General features: G+C 37.5%; 2 long non-coding RNA genes across 2 annotated transcripts in view; one reads left to right on the forward strand and one right to left on the reverse strand.

The window, feature by feature from the left end:
- Positions 1-873: 873 nt before the first annotated feature.
- Positions 874-6,138, forward strand: LOC149134796 (uncharacterized). The gene is made up of 2 exons (XR_016242681.1): positions 874-5,620; positions 5,866-6,138. It is a non-coding gene; the product is annotated as an uncharacterized LOC149134796 (long non-coding RNA).
- Positions 6,139-6,635: 497 nt separating this feature from the next.
- Positions 6,636-13,969, reverse strand: part of LOC128248311 (uncharacterized) — a 17,528-nt gene continuing 10,194 nt past the window's right edge. The window contains exon 2 of the long non-coding RNA XR_008264544.1: positions 6,636-7,070. This is a non-coding gene — a long non-coding RNA (uncharacterized LOC128248311). The remainder of the gene's footprint in view (positions 7,071-13,969) is intronic.

Consider the following 13,969-nt stretch of genomic DNA (forward strand, 5'->3'; position numbering starts at 1 on the left):
AAATGGTAAAACTAGGAAACAATCCATCATTTTGTTTTCTTTTGTTGTTGTAAAATACTTCCAATAAGACAGGAAAGCACATCTGCTTCGCACAGTATTTTAGGTTAAAGGGTGAAAAGCTATTACAAAAATGTAATGTAATATAAATCCAGACCCACGTTGGGGAAGCCTGGTTATTTTCCTTACTGTCTTTAAAAAGAACAAAACGAAACCGAGAAAGCAGAACTGGATAATGTAAACCGAGGTAAACAATGCCTCTCCACTAAAAAACAAAATAAGTGGTCACAGCGTAAAGGTACTTAAGTAAATGTCGCAATACACATCATTCTTTTTTTTTTATTTTGAGGGATGGATGAAGTATGAAGCGGGTTTTAGTTGCATAGGGTTACGCTCTGAGTTCAAATCCCGTCACGGTCTTTCATACATTTGCGTTTCATTTTTTCTGGGTTGGTAAGGCGGTGAGCTGGCAGAAGCGTTACCACGTCGGGCGAAATGCTTAGCGGTGTTTGGTCTGCCGTTACGTTCTGAGTTCGAATTCCACCGAGGTCGACTTTCCTTTTCATCTTTCGGGGTCGATAAATTAAGTACCAGTTGTGTACGGGGGTTGATGTAATCGACTTAATCCCTTTGTCTGTCCTTGTTTGTACCCTCTATGATTAGCCCTTTGTGGGCTATAAAGAAATAAGAAACGTTAGCGCTATTTCGTCTGTCTTTATGTTCTGAGTTCAAGTTCCGCAGAGGTCGACTTTACCTTTCATCCTTTCAGGATCGATAGATTAAGTACCAGTTGCGTACTGGGTCAATGTAATCGACTGGCCCCCTCCCCCAAAATGTCAGTCCTTGTGCCTAGAGTAGAAAATATTCTTTCTGGGTTGATAAAATAAAGTATCAGTCAAGTTTTGGGGTTGATGGTATCGTCTAACCCTTTCTCCCAAAATCGCTAGCGTTCTACCTAAAAAGGAAATTTTTTTATTGACTAAAAGGCGGTGAATTTGGAGAATCGTTAACGGGTCAGACAACTCATATCAGACATTCCGCCGGGATCAATGAAATGAAGAACCAGTCAAGTACTTAGGTCAATGTAATTGCCTTGCTCCCACCTTCTAAAAATGCTGGCCTCGTGCCAAAATTTGAAACACATTGTTTTCGTTTGATATAGCTCCATGTAACAATCCTTACTGGGTGTCAACGAGATACCAAGGACAGCTATTGTCATGTAACGGTGGTATTTCGTCACAGAATGTGACTATAAAAAAGGCGTAAAATTAATTCAGACCTAGGATAAAGAGATATAAATCGAAATAATAAGGCAAAAGCTACAACTCTTTTTATTAAATATCAAAAAATATGGCGTGGCTTTCTGTCGGTCACGACGACGAGTGTTCCAGTTGATCCGATCAACCGAGCTGCCTGCTCGTAAGATTAACATGCAAGTGGCTGAGCACTCCCTTAACGTAGTTCTCAGAGAAATTCTGTGTGACACAGAATGCAACCAGGCTGGCCCTTTTCAATTACAGGTACAACTCATTTTTGCCAGCTGAGTGGACTGTGGCAACGAGAAATGAAGTGTCTGGCTCAAGGACACAACGCATCAATGTGAATTGAACTCATGACCTTACGATCATGAACCGAATATCTTAGCCATTAAACTTTTTATAAAATGTTAGCTGTTCTGTTGAGAACGATTTTAAGAATTTTGTATATGCTAGGTTTACCGAGAATGTTTTTCAAGAAACTCATCTACCCTTTTCTTTATGACATCAAATGCGTCAAATATAAACTGGATTGTTTGTCTTCAATTTCCACGTTCTGCTTAATCTCAATTTCTCTATCTTCGGGCTTCACACATTTTTCACATTCTTTAACAGACACAATCATGGTATAGTCATGTCAGGGAATAGGCATGTTTTATTTTAAAATCTTTAACAATGATATCAGTCCAGTTGTCGTTTATGGTGTAATCTGTGTGGATTGTAAAATTCCATAAAACTGTTACATCTCTTGCTTCGATTTCTGATAAAGTATGGTGTTCATTCAAACTTTTACCATGTTCTGAACCATAACGTTTGCAAAGTACTCAATAAATGATTTATCCAACCCGATCGTACCTGGCTTTATATTCAGTTGGAACCGAAGAAGATCGCTCTGAAGTTATATGTTCAATTGTCTCAATTTGTTCGTCACAGACTCTGCATTTTGGGTCTGGTTCATTTTTTAGGACGTTTGCTTGGCATTTTCTTATAAATAAGCCTTAGATTTAGCCCTGGATTCCTCTGGTTTGGCTTTAAACCCCCAGCTGCACAACCACTGATGGGTTTCTGGTTAGCCAACGTCAACATCCTGTACATTATTTGCATTGGACGGATATGTCCTCATCAACATTTCGGCCGATTTGCTCTCCAGCTTTTATCAGGTGTCCTGCAAAAATTTTGAACCCAACTCTGGGTTCTCATTCCTAATGTATTTATTTATTTATTTTTTTTGCTGATGTTATTATTATTATTATTTATTCATGGCACTGCCTGGAATTGAACTCGGAATCTTGGGGTTAGTAGCCTGCGCTCTTAACCATTACGTTATATGCCCGTGCCTTGAATAAATAATAATAATAACATCAGCAAAAAAGTATCTTAGGAATGAGAACCCAGGGTTAGGTTCAAAATTCTACCAGGGCACCTGGTGAAGGCTGGAGTGTAATTCAGCCGAAACGTTGTGGTAACAAAAACAAGATGAGGACACATATCCGTCCTATGTAAATAATGAACAGAATTCTTCATCTCTGAAATATAGAACATCAACACCCTGAATGCAAAATGGGTTTTGGCCGTACAGAGAATTTTGCTACCGTCTATCTTTCAGTGTTATAAAGCTCTCAGACTTCGCTCTATTTCTAAGAATTCTAGCTGCCTTGGTTGGAAGTAGGTCAACTTGATTTGCAATTTCTGATATTGGTTTTTAGTTCTCTTCAGTATTTCTCTGCTTCTTCTTGTTTTCGTGGTCTTTTGCTAATATCATCACCCAATTTGATTTTGTTTAGATAAGTTTTCAGGCCAATTGTGGATGTTTTACAGGATAATCCAAGTAGAACGGTCTCTCTTCCTTCTTCCTTTCTCGACAGATAAAAACGGTCGATGTGTTCTTTAGGGCGGAGCATTTTGTTAGCGGTGAGAAGTTAACGTGTTTCACCATCCATTCTCTAACGGCCAATAGATTCCAGTTGATAAGAATGTAATCATGCTGCAGGTACTGCTAAGGTGTTGACAGATTCGCTAGTTTTTAGTTAAATTCAGTTTCGAAGGACCAGACTTACGCTTCTGCAAAACTCTTTTCAAATCTTTTCTTTCATTTGAGTATGTTAGATTCCATTGCCCTCGTTTATATCTCGGAGATATTAATAAATGTCCTCAAGATCCAGTTCTTGCACAGCAATTGCTTAGGTCATGTTTGATTGATGATGTGGTAAGCTTCCCTCTTCTGAAAGTTGTTGTTGGACACTTATCCAATCAAATTCCAATTTTATGGTTTTACTAAACTGCTTTGCGGTTGTTGAAAGTCCTTCTAACTCCTGATCATTCTCAGCATAGAATTTCAGATCATCCATAAAGAATAAGTGATTGATTCTGTTCATGTTGTTATTGTTTGTTCGCTTGAAACCGTATCCTGTGTTATTCAGTTCACTTGAAAGTAGGAAGAATGCTGTAGAGAAAAATAGAGGTGAGAGTCTTCTTGGAAAATTCAGTTTATTTTGATTTTGTTTTATTGCATGAGTCTGTTGTGGTTAAAAAGAGCGAATTTGTTCATTTCGTCATACCATATAGACGAAAGCTAGAGATTACTTGGAGAGATATTGTGTGCTTCTAGAGGTTTCGGTATCCAAATTTATTGCTGTTTCTTTCAGTATTTTCCAACGTTTGCCTCCGATAGGGACAGGCATGGTTATGTGGTTAAGAAAGATCGCTTTGCTACTATATGGTTTCAGGTTCAGTCCCACTTGAGCAAGTGTCTTCAACTGCAATCTCGGATCGACCAACGCTGTGTGAGTGAATTTAATTGACGGAAACTGTGTGGAAGCTCATCGTGTGTGTGTGTGTGTGTGTGTGTATGTCCAATGACCGTCTGACAACTTCAGTCGGTTTGTTTACGTCCCTGTAAATTAGTTCGGCAAAAGATACCGATAGAATAAGTACCAAACTTTGAAAATATAATACTGGGGTCGATTTGTTTGACTAAACCCTTCAAAGCGGTGCCTAAGCATGGCTGTTGTCCAATGACTGAAACAAGTAAAAGATAAAAAGTTTAAAAGATTTTTTTCTTTACATTAAACAAGTCTTTCTACAATCTGTCACACATATTTTAAAAATTTAAGCTGTAGTCATTTTGAATTACTGATAGTTTTATTTTAGATTTTGTCACGCATGGCCGACAGATTTCGTTACACTAAATTCAACCTACTCGTTTACCCCGAAACGACACCAATGACTGCTAATTAAGATATTTATCTCCAGCAGCTAAACACCATTATTCATTATAGCTGTACTAATTTGTAGCATTGTTCTCGTATTGTGTACGCGTCCACTTAATCAGTAGCATCACCACCAACAATCATAACCACTACCACAATCTCTATCCACCACCATCGCAATCACCACTACCATCACCACCTTCATTATTGTCTTGCTCTTTGTATGACAGTTTTGAAATTGATATCTTTAAAGTAGGCTTCAATTTGTCTTCCATGTTGTTCTCGGAGGTATTTCCTTTAAATGTTACTCATACATAATTCATCCTGTTCCGTTTGAGGCATTTATAGTTCAAAATACTTCATAGAAATACCTAATTTCTCTTTACAAATGCTGTCTAGTTCTACTATATACATTTCGGCTCTTTCCGGAAAGAAATGTATATATATTTTGGCTTTTCTCATTTTATTTTCCCCGTAGATTAAAACTTCTACAACATCTAATTTCAACGTGATAGCCGTATCTAGTACCAATTCTTTTATCTACATAGATATAAACTCTCATAGAATTTTCGGTTTTAACTATTTTGTCCTATCAAATTTCACTTTTACATATTATCGCTTTGATGCTGTTACCATTCTACAAATCTTTTACACAGCTGTCGATGATCCAGCTATCCATGTATTTCATCTTTGATAGATCAGAATGAGAACCTTTCGTGACAATCTATTGTGTACCTCTGTTTTCGTTTATCACGGATGTTTGGTTAAAACGTGTTAACTGAATCATTGATAAATGAATAACCGAGCATACGGCAAAAATAGGCTCCGTTCCGTGATCTCATGTTGTCCTGAGCTTTGCGGATGTTAGCTGGGACGCGCTTTTGCGGGCCAAGCAGAATTTTTGTTACTGATCACCAACCCTTTTTATCACAGATCAATTCGTGATAAGCGTGACGGGTTCTCAATTGAGCGTACTGTATTATTTAGATCAGTGACGAGCCGGTGATAAACGTGGATAAATGTACCAGCTTTCCTCAAAAAGATTTTAACTGTATAAATTTCTAATTTTAATTCGGAATCGATTCCTCTATTGTCAATAAAGGCATTATTCACCACTAATATCATCGTGTCACTGTGATAAGCATTCTAGTGTAAAAGGTAAGTTCTTGAATTTAATTTACGATTCAGTTTCAGTTGTCGATTGAACACTTGTTCTGCTAAAATAACACAATCTCTGTATAATTTCTCTATTCACTCCGTAATGAGTTTAGAATCTTGTGCTTTAAGTCAGTCCCAGTTGAATGCATAAAGCTTGCTGAGTGCCTGTAACATGTTAAGTTCATTTTTCTATTTGATTTTACTCACCCACGAAACTGTGTGTTTTATCTTCTCAATATTTTCAGGTCTCAAGCACGCAGGACAAAATACTTACCAACATTTCGTCAGTCTTTTCGTTCTGAGTTCATTTCGCCGAGGTTGACTTTGCCTTTCATTCGTTCGGGGTCGATAAAATAAGCACCAGTTGAGTACTGGGGTCGACACAATCGACTTACTTCACACCCCGAAATTGCTGGACTTGTACCAAAATTTGAAACCAATATTATTTGTGTCTAACGTCGTGAGCTGATAAAATCGTTATGGCACCGGAAAAATGCTTAGCAGCAGTTCTTCTGTCTTTACGTTCTGAGTTCAAATGCCACCGAGATCGACTTTGCATTTCATACCACAAATACCATGAGCCAACAAGGGAATCTTTACATGATCACTCGACCGACAAGAAACAGCAGCCGAGTTTTTTTCAAATGATAATTTGTCGTCATGGCAAAGGAACTGATAAATTCGATAGATACGTAAGTGCAGCCGTTGCTGCGTGGTTATGAAACTTGCTTAGCAACTACATGGTTCCAGTTCATTCCTTCTGCACGACACCTTGGGCGAGTGTCTTCTGTTGTAATCCCGGACCGACTGAAAAATTTGTGAGCGAATTTGGTACACGAAAACTATGTGAAAGCCCGTCATATATATTTATGTATGTATGTATGTATGTATGTAGGCGTGTGCACGCGCGTGTCTTTGTCCCCCACTATCACTTGGCAGCCAGGGCTGGTTTGCTTACGCCCTAAAGCGTTTTGCCAAAAGCAATTGATAGAATAAGAACCAGACATAGAAAAAGTTAAGTACTAGAGTTGATTTATTCAAGTAAACCCTTCAAGGCACTGCCCCAGCATGGCCGCAGTCAGTGACTGATACAAGTAAAAGACAAACGACAAAAGATAATCATGAAAAAGATAGGATGGTCACCATGGAACGCCTTTCATCATAAGCCAGCTGATTCGATCAAAGCTGACCCGGGCTAAACATCGCCAGAAACAACAAACTGAAGCTGCTTGTGCAGACCAAAAAGTTTAAACGTTTGATCTGCCGCTAACGACTTGGAGACTTTCTTCTTATCAAACGCAAAGAAAGCTAACAATGTCAATCACGACAATTAATTATTTGATAATGAATGACTGCTATTGAAGATGTTGACAACTGCCCAGCCATTAGCAATACGTCTTCGTGTGAAAGTTACAATTATGTTCAGCAGCAACAGCAATACGCGATCAGCCTAGAAGAAATATAAAGAGAAAACTAATATTGCAGATTTTGATAGAAATGAGCATTGTCATATTATAATCTTTGGTCGGGCGTGTAAAATAATTAGATTGTAAGGTAAATTCGTTCGTTATTTTTCTAACTTTGCACTCCGTCGTCATTTGTTTGAAACGGGGTAAATTTTATTTTCAAATCCCTCAGACGATAAACGAAAGTAAATTGAACAGGGGTAAATTTTATTTTCAAATCCCTCAGACAATAAATGAAGGTAAATTGAACAGGGGTAAATTTTATTTTCAAATCCCTCAGACGATAAACGAAAGTAAATTGAACAGGGGTAAATTTTATTTTCAAATCCCTCAGACGATAAACGAAAGTAAATTGAACAGGGATAAATTTTATTTTCAAATCCCTCAGACGATAAACGAAAGTAAATTGAACAGGGGTAAATTTTATTTTCAAATCCCTCAGACGATAAACGAAAGTAAATTGAACAGGGGTAAATTTTATTTTCAAATCCCTCAGAAGATAAACGAAAGTAAATTGAACAGGGGTAAATTTTATTTTCAAATCCCTCAGACGATAAACGAAAGTAAATTGAACAGGGGTAAATTTTATTTTCAAATCCCTCAGACGATAAACGAAAGTAAATTGAACAGGGGTAAATTTTATTTTCAAATCCCTCAGACGATAAACGAAAGTAAATTGAACAGGGGTAAATTTTATTTTCAAATCCCTCAGACGATAAACGAAAGTAAATTGAACAGGGGTAAATTTTATTTTCAACTCCCTCAGACGATAAACGAAAGTTGTAGAGAGAAAATAGTCAGAAAATATCCATAAAACTGTATGATGGAACTATTTTTCCTATTTTACTCAAATAAAAATGGAAAGGATTAAAATACAAAGGAAAGAAAAAAAATGAATGAATTTATCTGACAAACTGATACTGAGCGGTATTTATTCAGGCGCTTTACGATCTACGTTCAAATCATGTAGTGGTAAACTTTTTCCTTCAGGCTTGTGGGGTCTATAAAATAAATTTAGTCCAGCACCGATACTGATATTATCTGCTGCTCCTTAAGCTGGTGAGCTGGCAAGATTCGTGAGCGCGTCGGACAAAATGCTTAGCGCCTATTCGTCCGTCTTTACATTCTGAGTTCAAATTCCACCGAGGTCTACTTTGCCTTTTATCCTTTTGAAGTCGGTAAACTAAGTTCCAGTGGAGCACTGGGCTCGATGTAATCGACTTATCCCCTCCCACAAAACTTCAGGCCTACTACCTATATGAGAAAAGAATTAACTGCTGTTCCCCTCCCCACAAAATGTCAGACCCTATGCCTGTAATAGAAACAGTTTCTGAGAGCTGAGGATAATTGAATTGGTAGAACCGTTTGAGCATCAGACAAAAATGCTTGCGTTATTTGTAGTAGATCTTTACGTTCTGAGCCCAACATCCCTTGAAGTTGATGTTGCCTTTCATCCTTTCGAGGTCGATAAAATAAAGTATCATTCAAAAACAGGGGTCGATGCTATCGGCTAACTCCTTCCTCCAAAATTTCGGCCTCGTATCAAAATTTGAAGCTATTATTATTTTTACTATCATTATTATTATCCTTACTGGCAGTACATTATATGATATGGAGGAAAGTCTATGATTAAAACAACAAAGACGGAAGAAAATAGGAAAAACAAAAGCATTTAATTAATTAGTTGATTAATTAATTAAGAATATCCTGTGATGTTGTTTATAAGAAATAATGCTTTGAACGCCATGATAGATGAAAACAATTGCTGTGCGCCACTACCAGCTTCCTTCCACACGGCAAAATTGGCAGCGAAAAAGTTTTGCTGCTATTAAAGTAATAACAAATGGACGCTGGCTATAGCTGCGTAGTTAAGAAGTTCGGTTCACAATCACTTCGTTTCTGATTTGATTCTTTTTTTTTTTTTGTACAGTGCGTTGAGTGACCTTTTAATTTAACCATTTGCCTGTCCAAAACATTCTCATGGGTGTGTCCTAAACGTCCATGCTTGTTTTCAGACCTTTAGTTAATCCTTGTTTTCATATGTTCTGAGTAATATAAAGCTCTGCTTTTCTAGGTCCCATGTTACTCTGACGGTAGGAAAATATAAATTTGGAATATGCATCATATATGATGTATGTATGCCAGGGAAATATATCATGTGTATCACATGTGATATAAGTGACAGGAGGGGGATGAGCTGGCGGAATCGTTAGCACGCCGGGCGAAATGCTTGCCGGTTTTTCGTCCGCCGTTACGTTCTGAGTTCACATTCCGCCGAGCTCGACTTTGCTTTTCATCCTTTCGGGATCGATTAAACAAATACCAGTTATGCACTGGGGGGGTCGATCTAATCGACTTAATTCCTTTGTCTGTCCTTTTTGTCTCCTCTATGTTTAGCCCCTTCCCCCACTCCTGTGGGCAATAAAGAAATACATATGAATGACCCTTGCTCTGAGATATACTCTGAGTTCGATCCATTCGACTAAACCATTCGAGGTGGTGCCCCAGCATGGCCGTAGTCCAATGACTAAAATGAGTAAAAGAATAAAGGTAAAATATAAACCATTCAAGGCAGTGCTCCATCGTGGTCACTGTCTGATAACTGAAACAAGTAAAAGAATGAAAGATAAGTTTTAATGATAGCATTAGATATTTTATTTCCTCCATTTAATATCTTGAGTTTTACAAACTGCATTTAAGATTCTATTAAGTTTACTTATTTATTACTCAATAATTTGCAGTGTTCTGTTAAACCAGTCAAAGCTATAAAGAGTTTAGATTTATGCGAAATGTATTACCACTGTATTATTATATAAACTAGCAAGAGTTGCCATCTTAAGTTAACTATTGGCATTCGTTTCGACTCCAGCCAAGACTGGCACGCTTCAGACCGCATCCGTTTCACACGATTGCCCACTGAAATGGGACTTTTTCTCATAACAGTGGGAAGTAGTGAGGCGGATGCGAGAGAAGATGGTGGTGGAAGTTTGAATTAAATGTAGCATGGAATGATGTCGGCCAACGCTCAAGCCAGTGTCGTAAATAACGGAAATAAACGGAGGTGACGGACAGAAAAATTGGAATTGGTCGGCATGAGACCATGTTCCTGTCAGGATCAGCCAACGATTGCTTAGTCAGAATGATAAACGAGACATGGAAAAATAAAACTGATATTGAAATCATATGTATTCGAAGACAGTAAATTTATGTGATGAACAAGAAGATAAAATGATTTCCTGTCTTTGGGGAGCAGAAAAGGGCAGAAAGGAAGAATAGGAATCTGTTTCTTCTGTATCATTCTATTGTCGGATTCCATTGAGATTGCTTGGCGCTTAAAAATTCGATCGTATTTGCAGTGCTATTCCTACTGGACTTATAAACACTTGGGACAAAGAACCATTATCTTCGTAAAGTTAATGAACCCTATAAATAAAATTTCTGATGGCTTTCTATCTAAAACAATGTTTTAGCTAGAAAACCATTTAGTTTTATTAGTGAGTCTCGCTACGTTGAACCTTGAAACGGAGTGCGTGTGCCTGCAGTTTATGTCTCCGGATGACATTGATGTAATGTGGTGTGTGTGTGTGTGTGTGTGTGTGTGTGTGTGTGTGTGTGTGTGTGTGTGTGTGTGTGTGTGTGTGTATGTGTGTGCTGTGGCGCAGTGATTTCGACACCAGATGACATACCCGATTACATCTTTGTGTAAAATATATACTGACATACACAAATTCATTAAGATAATGACACTTTTCTCTGGCCCGCTCTGCCTGTAGAAGGTAGCGAACCCTGCAACTGGCGTCGTAAATCATAGTTCTTTCACTCTGTCAGAGCTAAATGGAAAGCAATTAGTGGAAGATAAAGCCTTGTCAAGGACAAGCAAGGCCTTTTATACAACGTGTGACATAATTTAGTTGTACCATGAACGCATTTAGATCACAAGACAGCTACATTTCTGGAGCTTTGGAGGCAACAGAGCAGAAAGGGGGGAAACAAATAAATTGGAAGCCATAAGGTTAATTAAAACTGAAATTTAAATAGTTTCATTAACATTATCAATTTTAATTAAATATTCTTTTGTAAATTCTTTACTTTTAATTGGAAATTTTTCCTTCACTTTTTCCTTTTATTTTTCACTGAAATTTAATTATACACCAGAAATCTGTATTTTGCGTAGGAAACGAATGTTTATGTAGAGAACATTTTCGATGCCGACTATCAGCCAGCCTCTCTGAGATCGCTCGACGCCATCGCCTCAGAATGGATTAGTAAACTGAATAACTCACTCCGGGGTGTAATTTACCGGAAAAAAGACGGGATAGTCGCAGTTAAAACCCCGTTCAGACGACAACGATTCGTCATAGAAAGTCATAACAAAATGAAGAAGCCTCTGTATAGTTGCCTACCTGCTTGAAATAGCAGCTAAATATCCATCATATAATACTATACTGTCTTAAAAAAGGAAGAACACACTAGAAGATATAGTCGTTGATACACTGTTGTCTAACAATAGATATAATTGTCAAGTTTGGAACGCCTATGATCCTATTAGTTACAGGTCTGTCCAAACAGGACTTCCTGTGGTTAAACAACAACAATAGTAAACTATGCAGTAAATATGAAGCATTGAAACACTCAGCAACAAAATGCTTCAAAAGGAAAGAGTGCTCCCGAACATCTATTTTCATGCATTTATAAAGAGCCACGCAGCTTTCGCGCTTCCACCCAAGCTGCAAGCTTATTGCTGGTTGAACTGACACTGGGCAAAGAGCAATAAATGTTCGAACGGATCCCTTTAACTAAAATCCAAACGTGTTGCCTGTTAACCCACGCCACGGACGATGCCATACGGTTGCTGTTTCGAACGCTTTTGATATTGCAGCTTTTGCTGGTCTTATTATTCATGGCAACCGTGAAGTTGCTACTTGTATTAATCTCATGAATCTGATATGACCCTATTACCTTTCCAGAAATAGTAAGCGGCGAAAATGTATGTATGCATGGATGGCTGGACGGACAGATGGATGGATGGATGAAGAGACAGCACCAAATATTCAAACTCACCCAAAATTAAACCGAATCATAATAAAGCATTTGGGAAGTTGGACCTGCCACAAATTATCTCATATTTATAAGTCCAGCAGTGAATTGAGAAAACATATATGCGTAAACACAAAGTTTTCACATGTAACATACTCAGCCACAGTCAAAATAATCCGTTTACGGCATGTAAAGAAAATGCAAAAATAACAACATAAGCAATACAATGCTAACTAAAAAAGCATAACACTGAGTTATCATTTATAATCTTAAAAAGAGTCATCTTTAACATCCTTAGCCGACACTCTCTTCACATCATAACACGTATTCAGACCACTGAACGTAAAAGCCACAATAATCACAAACACTACAAATAGAATACATTAATAAATTTAATAACAAAAACCTTCTGCAAAATGTTGATTACCATTAAAATTACCAACAGCAACATCGATATTATTTCTGTCCATCAATTTATACACAGAATACTTGACTCCGCCTCACAGAAACAACGCAAAATATGAGCCAATGACGGAATCTGTAATTGGTCGTCTGTTCTGCTAATAACAGCCACCAAATATCTCAATAGTCATAGCATGGTATAATAAATAAAGAAAAGTCCAAATTCTTTTTTAAATTACCATTGGTCACGGATTGAATGCTTGTAAACAAATTTCTCGATCAGGATTGATCTACAGATAACACCAACCAATTACTGGCTAGCATACTCCACCTTAGAAACTCCATCAAGACTGTGTAATATGCACGTCTAGAATTTGCAGTTTTTTTAAATGGTGTACTACAAAGGTCTGTCTTCTTACCCATTACTTTAACTTACACCTACATTTCCCCTGATATATACATACACAGTCTCATGCATAAATCACATCACAGTTGCAGCTTTTCACTATTTCCAAAACTCAATATCTGAAATTCTCAGAACTTAAATCAATCACCAAGAAAATCGGTTCCAAAACATCGCCAATAAACTATATTCATTTGATTTCATTGTGTTTACTGTAAATGGCAGAGGACATTTCCCGGTGCTAAATGATTGTAAAGCAACCTTCCTTAGAAACAGACAGAACAGACAACGGAGCATAGTCCTCTACTAGACGGAGGCTATGGATTTGTGAATAGATTCGAGTCGTTGGTCAACCAACGAAGTGCCCTAGGTGTTAGTTCTCTTTCAAGGCTGGGCAAACATCTAAACCCGCAAAAGCAAACCATCAATTGAGTTATTACCCTTGTTAAAAACATATTGGAAACAAGAATACATACAACGTCTTGAGGCAAATTTAGCATAAAGAACTACAAAGAAGAAAAAGCGGGGAGCCTACAAATTCAAAATATGTTGGTTGATAGAGACTTCAAAGTATTAAATACGAGAGAAAAACAAGACGATAGCAGTGAGTTCCAGAGAGCAGCACACTTCATTTATCATATGCAAGTGAGATGAATTGAGCATACCTAGCCATTTTTCAATTTACACGTATCAATGATACATCGGTTACAGGAGAGTAAAGCTACGAGAGATATTTTAATTTAGCATTGGAAGATAATGTTTGTCAATGTTACAGTTTCCCTCTTGTCTGTAAGAACTTTAATGACTTCCCGTTGCTGATTTACAACTAGACAGTTTGTCTCATTCAGTTTTATATATTTTTGCCAGAGAAACCACTAACACACAGGTGATGACATCCAATCTATTTGGATTCTGATTACAACCTCCATATATTCTAAATACTCTTATAGTCTTTTAATGGTTTCAGTTATTGGACTGTTGCTATGTTGGGATACCACCTTCAAAGATTGAGCTTTTGTAGTCGATCAATCGATTCCAATA

Source organism: Octopus bimaculoides, chromosome 7 (genome assembly GCF_046866305.1).
Source record: "Octopus bimaculoides isolate indiv1 chromosome 7, ASM4686630v1, whole genome shotgun sequence".
In the NCBI taxonomy this organism is placed as follows: domain Eukaryota; kingdom Metazoa; phylum Mollusca; class Cephalopoda; order Octopoda; family Octopodidae; genus Octopus; species Octopus bimaculoides.